Genomic DNA, 22,238 nt, shown 5'->3' with positions numbered 1-22,238 from the left:
AAGAGAGGGAAAGAAGAAAATACAATACTTTTGATTCTTGGCCTCCTGCAAATGGGTGCTGAGGAAAACAGTGTTGATGAAGGCTTTGGCTTTTAACCACAAGAATCAGAGATGGACAGAACCAACAGAATCCTTCCAGGTTGCCTTCACTCAGCCAGCAAAAGAAAGGGGCTGGAAAGGGAGACAGAGGATGGGAGCAAGGGCTGTTCTTTGCACTCCAGGGGCATTGCAGCTGCCTTGGTGCAAGCCCCTAATGTAGACACGCTGCATCAGTGTAAAGTGTGATCTCCGTGTGTGCACCTCACCTTGATTTCTTCCCGCATAAGTGCAAGTATCAATCTTTGCACATTGCACCAGGGCCACAGAGCCCATGGTTGGAAACCATGAGATTCAGGTACTGCCACAGGCCGGCTACCCCTGCCTCCCCTCCACAGTGTCTTGCTCTGCAGACACCTGCTGCCTTGTTCACCACATGCTGCCTCCCACCCCCCATGTCAGTGGCATGGGGGAAATGCAGTAGCGACAGTGATCAGCAGCGTATCTAGGGCAGGGGTGTACAGTGAGTGCTGTATAGGGCAGAGATTGCTACAGGGACACTTAGCAGCATAACCTGGGGGCAGAGAAACGCTAAGTTGAGCTGCAAGCTGTTGATCCCTCATGCTGCCCTGGGGTAAAGCCAAGCATTTCAGGGATGGGATCTGGCCTACATACTGTAGGTTGCTGACCTCTGCACTGTAGCATGACCACCTTTTCAAAATGGAAAGGCAGGACAAATGGCCGCCTCCCCCTCCCCCACAGCTGCAAGGCCAGAGCAGAGCCAAGCAGAACCAGTGGGTGCTTGGGGTGGATGCAGGATGCCTACTGTGAGCTTAGGGCTCCCTGCCCTGCTGCCCTCCTGCTGGGAGCCCTACTCCAGCTGTGCCACCATGATGTGGTGCCTCCTGCCCACCTGGCAGCAGCAAAGGTGGCAGTGGCGTGGAGTTGTGCCCCCAGCTGCTGCTGGGCAGGCAGTGGACACCTCACCATGGTGGCCATCTGTCAGCCATTGTAATACCAGATTTTCTTACATTCATTGTGATTCCAAAAATCAGTTGCTGGAAATTGGGGTGCGCATTCTAAGCAAGGAAATACGGTAGCAGCAGTTTGTACAGCAGTAAGCCTCTACTGGGGGGGTAAATGAAAGTGTACTGCTCCTTATGGAGCCATGTGCAGCTTTAATGAGCATGGTAGGCTCCCTTGCTGCAGCTACTCAGTTACTTATTGCTACCTATGAATATTTTCAAGGAAAGCTCTTTTTTCTTATTCTGCCTTTCAAAACAAGGGGGTATGTGGTATGTGAGAAAATATGATATATTTTCCCCATCTCTAAATATGCGTGCAGATACCCAATCTGTCACTGTGCGCCCCGTCCTTGAAAATGCTATACTTTTGTTTCATGCAAAAATTGCCCTTTTGTTGTAATGATGGTGGCTCAACTGCTTCTGGTGCAATACCACATCCTGTTAATGAAGTTTTATGATATTTGGCTACAGGTTTTTCATACAGCAGCCTCAGAAAGATATATTGATCTTAGCAATATTACTGAAGCAATAATTCTCTTACAAAGATGGCTTATGCCTAAATACAACTCTGTCTGTCAGGCATTACCCACTATTATATTTTTCTGCTGTGGCAGCTATTCATCTCTGCTGACATTGACACTAAGCATGATTCCAAGATTTTTCACTCACAGTTTTGATAAAGAAGTGCTGTTTTGAGGGTAGGCAGATGATGGTCACATACTTATAGGAACTGATTGAATTAAGTTATGATTTGGCAGTTCTGTTTCAGCACATGATTACTATATTGACCAAACAAGGCAACAAACTGATGCATGCAGGTTGGATACGACACTTAATTTGCTTTGAATTATTTTCTTTTTCATTTCATACCAATATTTAGAGGGAAGCATGGTTATGCTGTGTGCACACGTATGGCTTATTTACCTGACCAGAAAGTAGGCATGCCCTGTTTGGTGCACACTGTACAAGGCAGAGTGCAACGGAAACCCTTATTAGTTTAGCTAGCAATTTTTTAATAAGCTAGTGGCCCATCTGATCAATTTATTTTAAATTAGAGCCCATTAGGACCCACTGTTGTGCTTCAGTGGTTGAATCCTTGTCTGCTATGCAGGAGACCCAGATACACATTTAACTACAGCCAGCAAGACACTGAATGTCTGGACTCAGTCTGGCCTTTGGATTCTGTCTAGATGATCTGATATGGAGATGGAAGGTCTGTACAGCCTCCACTCCTCCATACTCCTGCCCAGGCATATGCACTGAAGGTCCTGGTGACCTCTCATGCATACACTATGTCCAGAAGGATCGACAGTTACCTACTGGAGGCCACTAGAGAATTGTTTTTGGACTAAGTGGTAATTTTCATTAAATACATTTGTTGGGTCATCAAAATTCAGAACAGTAATGTTTCTACTTAGTTAAATTTAAAAAATGGTTGCTTAAAACAGCAAACATCTCTTTTTGGACAGAAACTACAAACAATTGAAAAGCAGGAAAATGTTTTTACTGAATATTTTTTCCTTCAGACAATATTTTTTTATCTGCTTAATTTGAAACACAGTGGATTACATCAAAACCAGTGCAAGTTGGAGTAGTTCTTTTGATTCCAGTGGGATAGTTCTAATTTATCCCAGATAAGTTTCCAAGCTTAGCCACAGCAGAGAAAAAGAAACTGAACTAAACTAAAAGACATTGGAGAAATTACAAAACCAAAATGCACCACTTAAAATCAGATCAAGAAATAACAGTATAGTTCCTTTACAAAACCCAATGTAATTAAAATTAAGGAAATAATTGTTATGAACTTCCTAAATTGAACAATAAAAATTTTATCTTCATCAAGTAGAAGAGGTGTATATTTTACCATAGAATGACAAATCCAGACCTCCAATCCAAAATATATATTGTTTCTGCAAAAAACCCTCACAAAATTAAAGTCAGTACCATACCAGTACCACCTGGTGGCACTCCATTAAAGTCTGTGTACATCAGTGGACAGTTGCTCAGTGTCAGACATTTAATGTATAAATTAATGACATCCATTGATTAGACCCAATTGCAAGTCAGGCCTTATTTAACATACATGGGTAAAATGGGCTCTACACAGATGTTCTCTTTTGCCTTGATGTAAATCTCATGATTTGGACCCCACATCAGCCTTCCAAGCTAAAATTACAAGAGGCTAAAATAGAGCTTTATATAATGCGACTTGGATGCAAACAAAACTAAAGAGAAGCTTCCTCTCCATAGAAACATAACATGGTTGATTTAAAAGATCAAATTATTTGTTTAGAATGATTCTCTAATTTTTCCTTATTTTGACTATTCATAGCAAAGTTCCAAGCACAACTTCTTTATTTCAGTAATAATTTCCACCTAAGAAAAGAGGCATTGGTGTTCATAGAATGGATCAGGTGACAGCCACATGGAAATAATGAAGAAACCAAATAAATACACAAATAAATATATAAATAAAAAATGAGAGAGAATAAATAGCAGTTTGGAAGAGAATAAATTAAGATGCTCACACTTCGGTGGGAAGCACATGCAGGCCTGTCCAATTTGGCCTGGGGTTGCTGCATTATAAAATAGCTGATGGCAAATGTCAAAGCTTTTTACTTAAATGCTAAGCTGTTCTGTAAGGAAGGAATGCCATCCTCCTATCCCTGGTTCAGGATCACCTGGAGTGCCTGGAAATTAACCTGCCCTTGAAAACTCTGCTAGTGGGCTGGCCAGTGCTGGAGACATGATATAAATGCAACAGATCAATTTTCTGTCCCAGAAATGAAATAATAGTACTTAACCTTTTCCAGTTTCCAAGTGATTTATGAACAAGAGGGTAATCCAGATCTGGGATATACATGATTCCACCAGCAAAAGATTCTTGGTGGTATCTAGCCTACTTGAGGAAGGATTTATGATGCTGCAACCTCTGACCACCTTCAGGCATCCAGCGCAGTGCCCAGAATGGATGGAAGCCTGGCCAGTGGTATGCAGTGATTCAGAGTATCCCCAGGCAATCAACACCAGCAAAGCTGGTACAGAGCTTGTACAATTCCTTGGTAAATCACTGAAGCAGAGCCTGGCATTGCCCACACAACTCACCCTCCTCCAAAGAGGGTAGTCCTAATGCCACAGGGGTAGGATATGTACCTTGGACTTGTTGCACAAGGGGATGTTGATAAATCCCACAAATTAATTTTACAAAAAAAAAAAATCAGACTCATTCTTTCTTTATAGGATCATTCAGACTTTGATGTACTCCAAGCCTAACTACAGTCAAAAAGCCTAAGGCTGAATTGATTCAATCTTCTCAGGTTAGTCTAAGCTATGTAGATTGAACCAATAAGCAAGTAAACAGACATTCACTTTTGATTCTGGAAATGCAGCCACATGCCTGCAGTCAGAGATGACCCGAGCAACGTGTGGGGCCGGGGGCAAATAAGCCTGCGCGGGGCCCCACCCTGGACGCAAGCAAACCAGCAGTGGATTCAGTGGGAGAGGTGGTGCCGAGCGGCTGGATGTGCAGCCAGCAGCAGCGTGGAGTTGCTATGGCCACTCCGCCTGGCTCCGTGGGGCCCCCCAAAGCGTGGGGCCTGGGGCGGTCACTCTGATTCATGCCCCCTAGGGACAACCCTGCCTGCAGTGGCCCAGGCCAGAAGCCGGGGGGGTGCTAGAGCACACCTCCCTGCTCAGCTAGAGCATACAGCTTGGGCCAAGGCTAGCCCACCCCACCATGCAAGGGATGGTTTGTGGGGGAGGTACAAAATATGCTGGGTTGCTGGTGAACTGTCGGTTAAGTTGAATCTGGAGGGGATCTGGGACAGAATTCAATAAACTGATTTAACCTAAATCAGTGAAGTCTGATACTACATTCATCTGGACTTAAATTGGTTTTAGCCATTATGAAAGCAGTTTATGTGTACTGAACTTCTGTTGTGTTAAGATTTGAACCAGTTTCTGATCTCTTATACTGATTTATGCATAATTTCTCTCTGTAGCCCAAGAGTTGGTAGTGTTTCAGATTTGGGTTTGTGGTTCAGCACTTCATGCAGAGACGACATAATAGGCACCTGTCCACATGCCAGACATCTGCTCCAACACATGCTAATTTGTTGGAGCAGACTTGATTAATCAAGTCTGTTGTAGCATGTTAATTAATGCATCAAATGAGGTTTAGTTCAAGCACCCCTGCTGCCATTTTGAAGTGCAGGACACTGAATATACATGACACAAACTCCACTGTGACTGATTCAGGATGGACACAAGAAAGAACTTCCTCACTGTCTGAGCCCCCAAGTTTTGGAATAGACTGCCTCCAGAGGCGGTTCAAGCACCCACTTTGAACGCCTTCAAGAGACATTTGTATGCTTATCTTGCTGGGATCCTATGATACCTGCTGACTTCCTGCCCCTGGGGCAAGGGGCTGGACTCAGTGATCTTCCAGGGTCCCTTCCAGCCCATATGTCTATGAAATCTATGACACTGCAGCGCTTTAATTAGAGCAGATCTGGAAGCACCTGTATAGATGCCCCCTTTTCTCCCCAGAACACATGCATGGAATCATAGAAAGTTAGGATTGGACTTGGACCTCAGGAGGTCATCTAATCCAGAGGTTCCCAACTACTAGGCTTGGCTATGGGGTTGTGGCAACTCAGGCCCCTGTCTGTCTGCCCGGGCAAGCAGCTTCTGGGGTTAAAGCTGAGCTTCTGGGGCTAAAGCTTGGCAGCAGGGCAGCCCTGGGAGAGAGGCAGCTGGCTCCATGTGCCCTGTCCCGCTTCTGCTGGTTTGCAGTATAAAATAGGTTGGGAACCACTGATCTAATTCAACCCCCTGCTCAGAACAGGACCAGCCCCAACTAGATCTTCCCAGCCAAAGCTTTGTCTAGCTGGGTTATGAGAAACCCCTAAGGATAGAGCTTCTACCGCCCCATTAGGTAATCTGTTCCAGTGTTATACTACCCTCTTACTTGGAAAATTTTTCCTAATATGTAACCTAAACTTCCCTTGCTGCAACTTGAAATGATTGCTCTTTGTTCTGTCATCTGCCACCCCTGAGAAGAGCCTAGCTCCATCCTCTTGCAAACCCCCCTTCAGGTAGTTGAAGCGTGCTATTAAGTCTCCTCTAAGTCTCCATTTCTCTAGACTAAATAAGCCCAGTTCCCACAGTCTTTCCTCATAAGTCATGTGCCCCAGCCCCCTCACCATTTTTGTTGCCCTCCACTGAATTCTCTCCAATTTGGCCACATCCTTTCTGTAGTGGGAGCCCAAAACTGAACACAGGACTCCAGATGTGGCCTCACCAGTGCTGAATAGAGGGGAATAATCAGTTCCCTTGACCTACTGGCAACACACCTACCAATGTAGCCCAGTTAGCCTTCTTGGCAACAAGGGTACACTGCAGACTCATGTATTAGCTTATTGTCCACTATAACCCCCAGGTCTTTTTCTGCAGAGCTGCTGCCCAGCCAGTCAGCCCCCAGCCTGTCCTGCTGCATGGGATTGTTCCATCCTAAGTGCAGGACTCTGCACTTGTCCTGGTTGAACCTCATGAGATTCCTTTTGGCCCAATCCTTCAATTTGTCTAGGTCACTCTGAATTTTAGCTCTACCCTCCAGCATATCCACTACTCCCACCAGCTTGGTGTTGTCTGCATACTTGCTGAGGGTGCACTCTGTGCCATTTTCCAAGTTGTTGATGAAGACACTGAACAAAACTGGCCCAAGGACTGACCCCTGGGGTACTCCACTTGATACCGGCTACCAACTAGACACTGAGCCATTGATTACTACCCTCTGAACCCAATGCTCCAGCCAGTCTTCTATCTACCTTATAGCCAATTCATCCAGCCCATACTTCCTTACCTTGCCTGGAAGAATGTTGTGGGAGACTGTATCAAAAGCCTGGCTAAAATCAAGGTACACCACATCCACTAGTCTCTGGCATCCACAGAGCCAGTCACCTCATCATAAAAGGCAATCAGGTTGATCAGGTATGATTTGCCCCTGGTGAATCCATGCTGACTGTTCCTAATCACCTTTATCTCCTCCAAGTGCTTAGAAATGGATTCCTTGAGGATCTTCTCAATGATTTTTCTGGGAACTGAGGTGATGCTGACTGGTCTGTAGTTCCCTGGATCCTCCTTTTTCCCTTTCTTAAATATGGGCACTATGTCTGCCCTTTTCCAATCATCTAGGACCTCTCCTGATCATCCAATAGTTTCAGGCCAGGGTTTGTGTTGTGACTTATTCAAAACAAACTTCCTTGACTCCAAAGAAAATGGATATAAATGTCAGCCTGTTTGAAATCTTTGTGCTTAGCTAGTCTGTTTTATTATTGGAATGATGTGACACTTAAAATTACTGAATTCTGAAAGCAATTCCTTTTGGTCTTCAGGGTGAACACTGAGCTCCTAGTGAGATAATGCACTTCCTATTTTAATATAATTTTAAATGTTGTTGAAGGAAAGTAGGGAACATCCAAGTATTGCTCAGAGTAGTGTACCATCAAGGAGCTCTAAGACAGCAAAGATGGAGGTGAGCAAAAAAGGCTTCTCTAAGTCTTCAGAGCATTATCTTAATAAAGATTAGCAACACTGTAGCACAGACTTCAGAGATCAAACTTTATGTCCTATGACTCCTACCATGGGTTCAGAAGATATGTATGATTAACCAAACTGAAATCTAGTAGGAAATAGGGCTGGTCAGGGTGTGCATACGTTACTGGGAATTTTTTATTTATTTATCAGTGAAAACATCTTTATTTCTTTATGGACACATAAGAAAACAAGGTCTGGAACTCACAGAGCTTTCAATCTAGGAAATTACTTATAAATATTTGATCATTACTGGAAAAAATAAGTGCTACAATGTTACATACAAAAGCCAGCTTGCACGTGGAAATCTTTTTTCTGCATTTCGACTGAGACATTTTTATGTGCTCAGTGACTGGCGTTACCTGATTCACCACTCTGATTTTTGGCCGTTCTTTCAATTAACTTTGCAAGGCAGCTATTTCAAACCTCAGCTCTGTCCTCTCCCACTGAAAAGACAGGGACTACTCAGAAGTACTGCTCAGATTAAATGTTTTAAATATAAATTCTTAAATAGGCTTTATTGATATAGAAATCATCATAAAGGAGTCAGACTGACAGGGACCCCAAGAGATGATCTAGTCCAACTGGGGTTCAAAGCTGGGATCTTGGTTTTATTAGTATTGTGCTTTAACCAACCAAGCTAAATGGCTCTCAGCATGTAAATGTCTTGTACTCCACTCGATTTAAGCTGCCATAAGCACAAAGTCAGACATCTAGTCACTGCCATAAACTTAGAGGCGGTCATGAAGAAAAAGTGGCGGGAAAACATCATACCAGCTGACATCATAGTAACAAGGGGGTGGAGAAGGGCAAAGCCTTTAAAAGCCGCACCCAGTCTGCACCACAGCAGAAGCCATCTTGGGACCCCACTCGATTAGTCCCATCTGCCATGGTCCGGCCAACCACAACACCGCCACCGACCGTCCTGGCATACCCCTTCCCCGCGCATCGATCCGATTTATGATCCGCGAGTAAAGAGAGAAATTTTGTTTGTTTTGTAGTTAAACAGTTAGGTCAGAAAGTGTTTATCAAGCTGTTACACCTACGCGTCTCGTTCACCGGCGTGTAAGTAAAATAAAGCTTGTACCCTGGTCTGCAACCAGAAAATTCCACGGTCTGCAGCTAGAGAAAATCCGACTCTCTCCCTTAAAGGCAGACGAACCTTCTCATTGTGCCTCAGGTCCTGACCCTGCAGCGCACAACAGTAAAGACTATAACTCTCCAACTCAACAATTTTAAGGAAGAACTCATAAAAAAATCACTAAGTACTCAGATATGGAACATCACATTAGATGCTTAATCTTGTTAACTGTGGGCATATCTACTAATTAGCTTCACAGTAAAGTGTCAATCTACATGTGTGTCCATATTAGGGTGCTGTAAACTAAATCTGCTGTAGGATAGTACTTCCTGACACAAGTACTATTCTATAGCTGAGTACTTATGTGAGCTCAAATGCACATGTAAACTGTAACCAGGGCTGGCTGGGATACAAGGGTGCTACAATATGGGGGCTTCTTGCTAGTTAGCGCTATACTGTAGCACTCTCATGCCCCAGCCATCCCTTCTATGGCCCAATGTCGCCACCTGAAGCCCAGAGCTGCCCCCCCCAGGCTCCCTGCTCTGGCTCCCTGCTCCCAGGCACAGCAGCTTCATTTGCACCCAGGACTGCCCCAGCCTGAATCATGTGGTCCCAGGTACAAGTGAAGATGCAGCTGACTCCAGCAAGAATTGTGCTGGAGTTTATTCAGGTACATTGTAGATGCGCCCAGTGGGAAATAATTGATCTAGTTTGCTCATTTGTTATTTGAGAGAAGATATCTATGTGGCCTAATTTCTGGTAACAAGTCTAGTTCAGGTTGCTGCCACAGATGATAGTGCAGGAAAGCATTGGCAATGCATAGGGGTGCATGTGGGTGCACGTGCACCCCCTGAGATTGGCTGCTGCTGCCACTGCTGGCAGTGCCTGCAGGTGGTCACTGCTTGCCACCCATCCCCCCCTCCCCTATACCACTGCAGCCTTCTGCAGGAGTGCCCTGCTCAGCCCACCCCCACCTGCAGAAGCTCTCCGCTCTCTGCCACCATGCTCCCACTGCCAACATCATTGCCACTGCCTGTAGGTGGTCCCCATGCCCCCCCAGCCTTGGGAGGCATGCAATGTTCATGCAGGAATAGGATGATTTGCCTTAAAAGAATAAAATCTGGCTTGGGCCCAGGAATTGGAATTCACTTGCAAAAAAAGAAATCGGTGACCTCAGTGCACGCTGCCCTAGCTTTGGTGATTTCCTGTTTACTCACTGACATAAATGAGTTTGTGGGTGACAGTGTACTGAGAGAGGCCATGTTCCCAGAGTGGAACTAAAGGAATCAAAGGGTTCATTCATAGTGTGCTATCATGTAAAATGAAGAACCTCAGCAAGTACGTGAAGATGAAAATGTCTTTACTTTTGGGGGTGGGGGTTCACATGCTGCTGTGCACAACCTAGGTTACAAAGAAATGAAGACACAGAAGGGAAAACCTTCTTTTCCAGGTACTGGCTAGGGAACACATCAAGGGGTGGGGGGTATTAGTAAGAGTCAAGAAATATTCCTAAAGTTTGCCTTAGGAACCAGGCACAAGAGACAGTGACATCTGGAGTACTACATCTCCAAGTTTAGAGTAAAGCTGGCTTCTACTAGGCCGTGTCAATTTATGCCAGATGAGAATTTGGTCCACAGTGTGCTGCTTTTTTTCCCTTTACATCAAGAAGGGTAGCAGATATGTTCCTTCCTTAAAGCAGGATTTCCATTAATATTTGTTAAGATTTACTTTGATCATCTGGAACAGCAAGAGCGAACCCCGGGAGGCCTGCACTGGCATCCCGGTCTCTGTCTCTGTTGCTCTGTATTATTCTTTTCTGATGTGGCTCCGTCAAGTTCTCCTCTGTTCTTCTATTACTTGTCTAGGATGTTTCTATATGACTCCCTCAGAGGCTTCTGCCATATGGGGCTGCAGAAGTTTCTTCCCTGATGGAGTCACTTAAAGAGGGGTATCAGGAAGCTAGTTTCCCCCATCACCTCCTGTGAAAATCATGTTTTCATATGAATAGTTTTGATTGGGAAAAAAAAATTGGAATTTTTTTTGTAATGTTGCATTAGATTAAAAGACAATTTCCACAGGGGGAAAAAATAATTCTAAATAAATTGGTAAGAGGTGGGTCAGCTGCTTAAGAGCCAGAAGGAGCAGGGCAAGCCATCTCTGTTATATTTTTAGATTCATCAGAGAAACAGGGTCAGGTTGGCCAAGTGACTGCAGTAGGTGAGAATTGTAAGATAGTGGTTGGTTTCTACGATAAGCTGTGGAACAGAGAAGGACCTGGATCCATATAGTCCATCTTGGTCAAGGAAATAGTTTTATGCTCCTTTATAAGTGTGACTGAGGTCTGGTCTGTACTATGCTACACAGTGGCTGCATCTACATGAGATGTTGACTGTGCAGTCATTATTGCAAAGTCATAAAATGACTATTCAGTAACTGGAGTTACTGCACAGTAGCGTCACTAAACGGATTTTAGGTGACATTGACTGCACAGTAGCATTGCACCATGCTTCATGCCATGCAACATGAAGATCTGTTAGTCTTACCTCGGTCCTGGGGAAGCTCTTTGAAAAAATTATCCAGGTGCACATCTGCGAGGGGCAAGCAGGGGAGTGTATGCTTAGGGGCAACCAACACGGGTTCATTAGAGGCAGGTCCTGTCAGACCAACCTGGTGGCCTTCTATGACCAAGTCACAAAATCCTTGGATGCAGGTGTTGCGGTGGACGTAGTCTTTCTGGACTTTAGGAAGACCTTTGACACTGTCACTCACCCCATTCTCATTAAAAAATTAGGAGATTATGGTGTCGATGCCTACACAGTCAGATGGGTCGCAAATTGGCTGGAGGGCCGCACCCAGAGAGTGGTAGTGGATGGGTCATTTTCAACCTGGAGGGATGTGGGCAGTAGGGTCCCCCAGGGCTCAGTCTTCGGGCCTGCACTGTTCAACATCTTCATCAGCGACTTGAACGAGGGGGTGAAAAGCACCTTGTTCAAATTTTCAGATGACGCTAAGATGTGGGGAGAAGTGGGCACGCTAGAAGGGAGAGACAGGCTGCAATTGGATCTGGACAGGTTACAGTGGTGGGCGGATGAGAGCAGGATAGGTTTCAGCACTGACAAGTGCAAGGTACTGCACCTGGGGAGGAAGAACCAGCACCATACCTGCAGGCTGGGGAACTCCCTTCTTGTCAGTGCAGAGGCAGAAAAGGATCTTGGAGTCATTATAGACTCCAAGATGAACATGGGCTGCTAACATGGGGACGCAGTCAGGAAGGCTAGCCACACCTTGTCATGCATCCACAGATACATCTTGAGCAGGTCCAAGGAGGTGATCCTCCTCCTCTGTATGACTTTGGTCAGGCTGCAGTTGTAGTGCTGTGTCCAGTTCTTGTTGCCGCACTTCAGGAGGGATGTGGACAACATCAAGAGGGTCCAGAGAAGGGCCACTCGCATGATCAGGGCAAGCCCTACCAGGAGAGGCTATGAGACCTGAACCTTTTCAGCCTCAACAAGAGAAAGCTGAGAGGGGATCTGGTGGCCGTCTATAAACTGGCCAAGGGAGACCAGCAGGCAATGGGAGAGTCCCTGTTCCCCCGAACACTACTGGGAATAACAAGGAATAACAGCTATAAGTTGACGGAGAGTAGATTTAGGCTAGATATCAGGAGGCGCTACTTCACAGTCAGGGTGGCTAGGATCTGGAACCAACTTCCAAGAGAAGTGGTGCTTGCTCCTAACCTGGGGGTCTTTAAAAGGAGGTTAGATAGACACCTTGCCAGGGTTGTTTGACCCCAGCATTCTTTCCAGCCCAGGGCAGGGGGTCAGACTTGATAATCTGCTCAGGTCCCTTCTTCCCCTACCAACTATGAAACACTACTACACAGTAGTAAAGAGCTACTGTGCAGTCAGCATTTCATGTAGATGCAACCAGTTTTGCTGGAATAGTTTTGTAGGCTAAAAGTGTGAGAAGATCATTCACGTCACACTTTATGTAGTTATGTTAGCAACACCGACGGTCTGAACACAGCTGGGCCAATAGCAGAAAGCCTCTGTCAGCTTGGCTTTTGTGGTTCATGGAGCTACCTCATCAGAACACCCCTCCTGATGGCATGTACTGCATCTTCATTAGGAAGCTCTATTGGCATAGCTATGGTGGCAGCACTCCCATAGCATAGACTAGCCCTGAAAGAAAGGCCAAGCTGTTACTGACAATGCAGCTCCTTGTGTTTCCCCCAGTTGAAAGTCCCTTGTATATGCTGTATGCTGTTGGCATATAGTGAAGCATCCTCCCCTGGAAGTAACTGATCTCCCAAGAAGCCTGTTTTGTTTTTGATGCTCAGCTGCACTTTAGCAGCACTAGGTTTAAATTTAGAAGTTATGTATTTCAGGCTTGTGAGAAGGGCAAAGGGGGAACACAGTACATACCTGGAAGATAAGTTCAAAGTATCTAGCAAGCATAACTCTTATTAGGGTCTTTAAAGTGGGCTTAATGGAAGCATAACTCAACATACCCAAAACAAACTAGTACAATACATATCAGATGCTGTATGAAAAGCTTCTTGTTGTTGTTTAATGCTACAGTAAGACCTAGATTCCCAGCCAAAAGTCAGAGCTCCGCTGGGCTTGGCTGTGTACATATAGAAATGATAGGAATGCTCTCCCAGCTGTACAGTTGGTCCAATAAAAGATATCATCAGAAAATAAAAACCCTTGTTTTCTCATACAAATAGAAAGGAAGAGATACTTCTATCCAAAACACCCGACAATCAAGGTACAGTACATAAGATAATCTCAGGTGTGGGAAATGGAAGATAAATTCGTTCATGCTGAGTTCTGGATAGTCACAGCTTGACTACCATTTGATGCTATCTCAGCAGTCTCTACACTATACTGCAGTCTGTGTGCCTACAATATAAATACACTTATAGGAAATATGACAGAATCAGGATATGACTAGATCTTTTGAATCACAATGTAGAGCCATAATCACAAAGTTATCCTTCATTCTTGCATTATTTTATCCATATAAAGGGATATTTTCCCATTTGTGTGTCCAGCAATTTATTGTAATTATGCTAGAAATAATTTTCATTAACCATGAAGGCAGTTACCCATACTGAGTTACATGCTGGTTTAACTGTATATGCCATTCACTGATTAAAATTCACTACATGTGTTTTTAGGGTTTGACATTCACAATGAATGCCCACACAAGCAGTTCAATCATTCATGTATTATCTGCTCTTTTCTCAGGCAATATTTCTACACAGACAACTTGCTGTAGGCTGCTTGGGGCTCAACAGAGAGGTGATATAGCTGCATTCATAGTGCTCTTAAGACCATAATAACATAAAAACAGCTATTTACTGGGTACATCTACACATGTGCTTTAATGCACAATAGCCTAATCTGAGGTGCATTAAAGTGTCATGTCAAAAAGTGCTAATATGGAGTAGAATTAGTCTACTGCATATTAAACATCAGTAAAAAGGCATTTCCTTTTGCTACTGTGCATTAGGGCATCCTAACGCGCCTTTATGTAGTACCTCATATTAGAGGTACTAAACTTAATGCACAGTAGCAAAAGCACATTAATGAATGTGTTGATGCACCTACTGAGTCAGTGTAGCAGGGCACTGGGATGCACCTGTCCCTTTAAGGGAGCAAGCAAGAGATAGCTTACAGGTGATGAAGGGGGTTAATTAGGGACTCATCTGACCAGCAGCAGGCCATGCTTGAGCTATATAAGCCCTGGGTTGAGCAGGTCAGGCACCCAGCCTTGAAGTGAGATGCTCCTAGCAGCAATTCTTGTGAATGGATGGAAAGGAAGCAACTTTGCAATACTGGGTACAAGGGAAGGCACCTGGAGCAGAGAGGGGGTTGTTTATATAGGCAGATAGCCTTGGTTTTATGTTAAGCCCAGCGAAGGTGTGAGTGCCTGCCAGAGGGTGCGGGTGCTTGTTATTAAGTTGCTCTGGTGGATTAGCCTTGATCCCTGCAAGGGCAGACAAAGCCTATTTAGAGTACTGGTAGCCCAGAAGTAGCTATGTGGGGCTCACCAGGAAGTGCAGGAGCCCTGAGCATGGGGATCAGAAGATCTAGGTGCACAAAGCAGGGCTGAGAGAGAGCAAAACCAAAGAAGGCCTAAAGTCAGGGAGAGAGTCTGCCTGTGGGACCAGGAGATTCAGGAGCCAGGGATTGGCTGGAAGTCTGACTAGGGGGTCCACAGGCCCAGAAAAAGGCCAAGAGCTGGATTAGAGGGCTCACAAGTCTCTGAGAGGAGCTGTAAGCTGGACCAGAGAGTTCGATAGCCTGGGGAAGGGGTAGGAGTTGGGCTAGAAGGTGCACAAGACTAGAGGGAGGGGGCTGAGTATAGGACCAGAGTCAGAGAACCAAGAGAGGGGCTGCTTGTGGAACCAGGGTTCCAAGGGCCCAAAGAGGGGACTGAGCATGAGACCAGAGCATCCAAGAGCTCCAGAAGTGGCTGTGTGTGGGACCTGAGAATCGCAGAGCCCAGAGGCAGTCTGTGCAGGTGACTAGAGGTTCTGAGAGCCCAGGTAGAGGGGTACTGAGGATCCTGGGGAGGGGCTAAGTAGAACAAAAATCAGATTAAATCATAGACCGATAGTACCTGGAAGGCTTGGGGTGTGGTGTAGGGGTAGAACAGAGCCATGAAATTAGTCCTTAAGGCTACATACAGATGCCCTGCAGAGGCAGGGAAAGGCTGAAAGGGCCTATTGAGCCTGAGCACTGAGTTGAAACTAGTGGGGTCCAGGAGGAACTCAGTGGAGATTTGCCAGGACAGAGGCTTACTCTAAGGTCCATGCCAACCTCACTTACTCAATCTTTAATAAGAACAAGGCATGGTGGGTGAGCAGGCAAGGGAGGGTGACATTAGTCAGAGCTGGGCAGGAGCCACATGGCCATCGGGGGCATCACGGCCGCCCCTGGGGCTCAGCCCTGCTACAGTCAGATGGAGGTCCATCTTGCTCAGTATCTGGCAACAGTGGCAGAGAATGAATGCTGAAAGGGAGAGCGAACTAGGTATGACCAGGTATTATTTCCACTACTCTACTCCCATTTGCAACCTCCAGCATTTATGATCCAGGAAGTTCTAATTCAAAGACTGTACCCCTAGCTGCCATGCTTAATAGCTACTGATACCCTTTTCCTCCAAGAATGTCTAATTCCTTTTTAAATATGGCTACACTATCAGCTTCCACAATGTTTATTGGCAATGAGGTCCATACTTGAATTACCCTTTGTGTGCAAAAACTTTGTTTTATTAGTTCTACACTTACTAAATACTAGTTTTATGACCCCTAGTTCTTGTATTGTGTGAGAGAGTAAGTAATAAAACCCTATTTGCTTTCTCTTCACCATTTAGTATTTTGTAAACCTTTACCATGTCCTTCCTCATATGGAAGCTCCTCCATACATGGATTCATAAAGGGGTATAATGACACTTTTCATTTTGACTTATAGTTCCTCTTTTAATAATTCCTAACATCCTGTTTGCCTTGTTTGATGGCTGATGAGCCCAGCTGATCTCTGAACTGTTCACAATGACTCCCAGATCTTTCCTGTGTGGTAATAGCTAATGTAGAGCCCATCACAGTATTGGTATATTTTGGGTTATTTTTGCCCATGTACATCACTTTGCACTTGTATTCATTGAATGTCATCTGCCATTTAGTAGCCCATTCACACAATAAAGCCAGATCCTTGTGTAGTTCTTCCATGAGCGAATTGGCATGGCTAGTAGCAGGGATTAGCCCACCTGCAGTATTGCATAGATACAGGTCCACTACTTGTAGTTGAGGAGGAAGCTGCCCCAGAGCAGCTAGTGGGCTCAGAGTGCCACTATTGCACACAGTAAATTTACCATATACATACAGTTGTATATTCCTTCACTCACATGACTTCCGACACACATTCCTTAAATACATAATAGTGAGTAAACCTTATGGAATATCTTAGTTCTTCTGCTGCACACCCAGCACACTTGTTGCATCTACACTTTGAGTACTGTGCCAGGTTTTGCCTCTGGCTCTTGTTATTTGCACTGAGGTGGTACTTAAGACTTATGAATCTTCTGTTGTGCACGCACAGACCAAAAGGGATGTTCCTCCTCAAAGAACTTTCCCTTAAAGTATTAGACAAGCGGTAAATGTGGATAGATGAGGGATTACAAGAAAAAATGAGACAGTACTAGGCAGTGGTGGTAGACAGTAGGCTTCTTTCCACCTCTGTTGAGAGAAGAGATATTTCTGTTGTGTTTCTGTCAAATCCTTAGTCACAAAAATGGGAAAACACCTCTTTATTTGGTTCTTTAAAAAAAAGCAGCTCCTGAAAATTGAGAGTTTTTCCTTTAAAAAATTCAAAGAGCATCAAAGAATCTAAGCAATATTGACTTTTTTTTATTGAAGTGTAACAAATCACTGCATACAGAAAGAAACAAAGCAACTTTCCAATATTAAGCTGCCAAGGAGTCAAACATCCTTTCTCACAGGATTATATTGTTCAATTAAAGTGGCAGTACCATGAGCATGCCACTGGAAACTAATTTTGAAACTTCAGTTCAGCGCTGTTTACGTGCTTGCTTCATAGGATAATTTGTACAGAAAATAATACTTTTACCTTCTGTTCTCCTTGGTGCTGGTGTGAAATGCTGTGATATTTTATAACAGAAAAACAGAAAAAATGTGTTTGATCCAAGATTGTAATGTACTGCTTTTTTTTAAACCCAAGCGTGGAATTCTTGGATGTTATGCCAAGTTTGGTAAATGGCCCAAAACAGCACTTTATCTTGCATTGAGAAAATCCATGTTAAAACCCAATCCAGGGGGTTCTCACCACCAATAAATGGGTACAGTCTTTCTACTGCTTTTAACTTCAGTGGGAATCAAGTACATGTTTATATACTTAGTGGAACAATGGTCTTTGTGGCTTGGCTATGCAATATGTTCTGTTTTAATCTTTTTTTATAGAAGGAGTTTATATATGTCTAGTCAGTTGACCAGCTCCTATCAATTACTATGAACTATACATATGCCTGTCTGAATCATATTAGCTGGCTTTCATTATATATAGTTGTGTGTCAAACAAAATGTATTTGCCTTTTAAGCTTTGGCAGCTATACTTAGTACTGAGCAACAGTCAGTTTTCAGTCAAGAAAGGCTCATTGTCTTCTTTCTTGAAGTTATTTTACATTAACTCCATTGGCTGTAACAGAGTTATGCCTGATACTGGCTCCAAATTTAGGAAGGCACGTTTAGGGTGCAGACAAAAGTGCAGCTTCCCTCTGCATAACTAAGAACACTTTGCAGGAAGCATTCTGAGTTGCAGTGATCCCCTGGACCAAACAGAAGTTCAGTGTTGGTTCCTCGGGGTCGGGGAACTAGCTGAGCCTACAGCCAGTTTCCCCCAACAACACCCTGTCCTTTCTTCAAGGTTGTCCCTGTTTCAGAATGGGAAGTGGGGAAAGGGAGCAGAGGGAGTTCATTCTAGGAGTCCCTCAGCTAGTGCTGGAGGATGGGGTGGGTGAATTGGATGGGGTTAGAGCCCCCTTAAGGTGGGGCTCTAATACACCTGTGCCCCAAAAAGCCAAAATATCCTGGACTGGACTTCCTCTTCTCCCTTTCCCCACTCCCATTCAACAAGGGTTCAGATTTTCACCTGATTGGCCATTTTTGAAGCAGTCTGTAGCCGTGCACTTGTTTGGTCATTAGGGTACCATACTGCCAGTTCCAAATAAGAGGACATCCGTTGCACATGTGTGTGTGTGTTGGGGGGGGGGCGGTATATGATTGTGAGGGACAGTGATATCTATGCCAGTGCCCTGGCTCTGCCCATTTCATTGCCCCTCACTCCCTCCAGCCCTGCTGCTGCCTCCCACTCCCATTCTCCAGTACCTTCCCCCCCCCCCCCCCCCGGCCACACTGGTGCCCCTCAGTCCTGACCCACAGCCCCCTAGCCCACACTTCCAACCCAGAGTTCCCCACCCCCTCACCCATCATTTCCAAGCCACAGCCCCCTGCTCCCTCTTTCTCCTGGCTGCCCTGCCCCTGCAACTTTTTCCCCTATAGTGGGACACTGCCTACAACCCAGCCCCCTCCACGATTTGCAGTCCCACACCCCATGGTAATCAGATGCTCCTGCAAGAGGAATAGATAGAAAAAGGCAGGCGCTAGGACCCTGGGGGTGTCTTTTCCACTGAAGCAGAGAAACTAAACTGAACGTGGCAGGTGCGATCTTGTCCTTAAAGCATGTACTTTAAGTGCTTTCCAAAATAAGTCTTCCAGTGGAGAAGAATTAGGAAGAGATGAGGAGGAGATGAGAATTAGACTCACAATGTATTTGGAGGAAGAGAGGGAGTTATTTTTGTTAGCTACTCTCCTCCTATCTCCTGTATTATAAAAATACCTTTTTTAGGGATTTCCAGCTTCAAAGATGAAAATCTGTACAGAATAAATCTAATCCATATCCATTTCATCTCTTTCCTTTGCTGTCTCTCCAGACCTCCTGTAGCTGCTGAGATTCATTTAGGCTGCTAAGCCTCCATTTAGCCATCTTTCTTCATCCCATAGAAAAAACTGATGTTTAGAGAGGAATTTAAGATTAAGATTAAGATCTTGGGTGGAGGCAGGGAGGATCTGTTTTTGTTTTTTCTGGTGTCATACTTAGTGGTTTAGGGTCATTTTTTCCTGTCACAGAGTTTCTGCAGGATTCACCAAACCTATCTGCATATGCAAGCTTTTATCACTAGGGTTCAGGGGCAGATTCAGGGAGGTGCAGTGGTGCAGTTGCACCCCTCTCCACCCCTCTGATTTCTGTTCTACCCAAACTTTAAAACCAACAGCATAGAAGGAGCAGCACTTCAAGGCAAATTCAAGGCAAACCCCCAATAATTATATTCTATACCTGGAAAATTATAACAAATTTATAAATTTTCCATATATCGAATCTATTGGGGGGTGGTCAGCTTTATAGTCAGGGTCATCTTCTATTTGAATAAATACTGTACATATGGCAACTGCCTTACTGTTTTCAAACACCCTGAATCCTATCTACAACACAACCATGTCTGCACTGTGTTGAATTGTTCTAGGGAGTACACTATTAAAATATACCTCATCCTCTTGTTCCCCTGCTGCACCTGCCAGATACTTTTGACATTTAGTTCTCAAGGAGTAGGAGTGAATGAAAGAAGCATGCTTTCATGTGGTGCTCCTTAGGATGGCCCAAAATGATGCAGATATTACCCAAGAAAATTTTCAGTGACATAGCTAGTTAGCTCTATACCACTTGAAAAAAAGGCTACATTGAGGTGTCTGAATTCAGTAGATTGCTGTATTATGCTGTAGAGGTACAACCCCACTAAGCATTGCTACTTTAAGTTTGGAGTCTGAGTGGCACAGCTCTCCTATAAACTTGTCTTGTGTAGGCATGATGGGAAGCTCTACTGCCTGGCTCATCCTGTAGTCATTTATACCAGTGCCAGGTGAGTGTGTTAATCCTTAAAATGCCAAAGTGTTTTTAATTTTACCCTCATGTATTCACTTTGCACAGGTGTAAATGGCTGTTCAAGGCACTGGGCACTAGAGTCAGGCTCCTGGCTTGATATGCAAGATGTTTTTGAATGTAACAGTGCTAGCTCAACCCAAGAAACATGCAAACTGGGAAGTTCAAAGGGTGCCAAACTGCCAGGTGGAAAACCACAATCTGAGGGGCTTGGTGAAAGATGTGCTTATTTAATCGATAATGTTCACATAGCAAAATGAAATTTCTGATATTTATGAGCCAGGTTGTCAGCCATGATATATAGGAGACACCCACTTTCTGTGTTCAGCTACACTGCAGTCCAGTCATATGTGTCCTTACCTGCCAAATACATACTGTTGACCTCCCTTAATTCAGTTCACCTGGTGAGTGAATGGGGAGGGTGAAGCCCACGTTGCTCATAGCCTCAATCCTCTTTGCCCACCCACTCTACAAGAGGAGGAAGCTGGCATACATCATCTGTTTTCTTCTGTTCATTAAGGTCTGGGGATTGAAATACAGTTGTAGTCACAATCTAGCCCTCAAAAATCACTTCTACCATGCCAAAGTTGCTTCTGCTATAGTCAAAGCAGATGCTCAGTGTACCAAAAGATATCATTCGTTGGACACAGCAGCTGGGGACAATGTGAGTTTAAGTTAGGTCCAGCAGGTGTCACTACAGCACAAAGAAAATTGAAAATTCAGTAACAATGAAATGTTTGCTTCAGCTACTGAAATCTTAATCATGGTTTCAGGAAAAAATAAAGAAGGTTAGCAACAAAATCAAACCAATAATAATATAACAGGGAATTCTTGCACCTACCTGGTAGTTGAAAAGCTGGAGATCTTCCACCTGGAATTGCTTAACTTAGTCCGTCAAACTACTTTGTTCCTCAGTGAAGTTGTTTTAAGGACTGCGTAACACATCTAAATGGTATTTGGATGATTACCGAAGGTGTCCTTCAGCTCTCCTATTTATCATTTGGCTTATTAGATAATGTTTCCCTTCTAGCCCTTTACATGACACTTCAGTGGTACACTTCATAATGTCTCAGTCACAATCACACCCTGAAAGATACCTCATATTCAGATCTGTTCCCAGACATATGAGACAAGGCTGGGATCTTTCGTATGAAAACATGACTAACCTTTTGGATTATGTTGTCCTTTTGTAAAAAGAAAAAAGGAGCCTCTGGTGAATCCCACAAATACTTCAGTCAGTTGATATCAGTGTCCACCTTTATTTTGTTAAATTGTCTCATGCTGTATGTAGACCGGATCTCAGATTTTGGTTCTGCTGCTGTTACCTGCCATGCACACTGTAAATATACTCTAAACTGGCCTAGTATTGGGGAAGTCATGGGGTAAATCTTAGCTCTGCTTGAAATCAGTGAGAGCTTTTTTTGTGGCAAGTATTGTGGCCATGGCTCCTGCTCCAAAGAGATTTCAACCTGAACTCAACCTGGAGACAATAAGACACGCAAGATGGGGTGAGTGTGTGTGTGTGTGTCTCTGTCTCATGCCAGCTTTCAGCTGTTACCATCTTGGTTATTTATGCTGATTTTTAAATCAAGGTTTCTCCTGGTTTCCATGAATTCTCACTGAAAAGCTTCATGAAGAACTTCTGTTTGATTCTACTGTCTATTGCAGTTGAGGTACCCATGATATTTATGAGTTTAATGGAGAATAGAAATTGGTCCTCTGTGTTGGGCTTGGGAGCTTAAATGAATAGCAAGAGTTGTTACAATGATGGATATTAAACCTTAGGCATTAAGGGTCACCCTTTCTCTAAATACTAGGGCCAAGATATGACCTAATGGGTGTCAGGGTTGGGGCAAAGGGTCCCACACCTGCCTGTTGCAGGGTTCTTGAGCCTTTCCCAGACCATCTCGTTTTGGCCATTGTCTGAGACATGACAGTGAACAAGATGATTTGTTCCAATGTGACAATGCCTATGCTTTA

This window comes from Crocodylus siamensis, chromosome 2 (assembly GCF_052110815.1).
Source record: "Crocodylus siamensis isolate JL-2025a chromosome 2, ASM5211081v1, whole genome shotgun sequence".
NCBI lineage: Eukaryota > Metazoa > Chordata > Crocodylia > Crocodylidae > Crocodylus > Crocodylus siamensis.
This window is presented reverse-complemented; position numbering follows the sequence as displayed.